The sequence below is a fragment of the Xenopus laevis genome, chromosome 3L (assembly GCF_017654675.1).
Source record: "Xenopus laevis strain J_2021 chromosome 3L, Xenopus_laevis_v10.1, whole genome shotgun sequence".
Classification (NCBI taxonomy): domain Eukaryota; kingdom Metazoa; phylum Chordata; class Amphibia; order Anura; family Pipidae; genus Xenopus; species Xenopus laevis.
The window spans coordinates 90,794,862-90,795,636 of record NC_054375.1 but is presented as its reverse complement, the minus strand read 5'-3'; positions in this window follow the sequence as shown (position 1 = coordinate 90,795,636).

Here is a 775-nt window from a genome sequence, read left to right as displayed (position 1 = left end):
TCTTCGGTTTGCTGAGACAATAGTGACGGTTGGCTCATTTTACCACGCCCCGTACGTTGAGCAAGTGACAACTCTGCGTCTACGTCAATGAATACACATGGCCGAAAGCCCCTCCCACGTGTGTGTGTGTGTGTGTGGAGTCAGTCATGCTGTGCTTGAATAATAATAGCCGAAGAAGCTAATGGTTATCACATTCATGCTTTTCACACCAAGACGAGCTCCTTCTGGATGATCCATGCAGATTACTGCAATGCTTGTGTAAATTAGCTGCAAAAATGAAACCAAAAACACAAGAATGTGTTGCGCTGCATTCTAATGCTTTGTATCAGCAGATTCTCACATGTTCCTTACTCTCCTCTTCTTCATAAAGCAGCAAAGTGTCAATAGGTCACGCACCTGCATTGTCCTATGTCTGACTTTCAAGGGGCCACAAAGTTAAAAACTGTCCTGGGATTGGAGTGGTGAAACATGAAGAAAAATCACCCTAGTAGTGTCCCCTTCACACAAATTTCATATGCTTACAGTAAGCAATATTCATAAGCAATAATCAGATTTAATGTACCTTCCTCCACTGCCACCATCAAGGTAATCCAATTTTAATAATTTATAAAAATATTGTATTGTACGGTGGAATTTTTCTCAAAGTTGTACCAAACTGCAAAAGCAGCTACTTAGAGCCATGGTGTATGCTTATAACACCAAACCCACACACTTTTTCACTGCATTAAGTTGAACCCCCTCTGGCTAAACAGTGCAAATGTGCAATCTCAGAAAG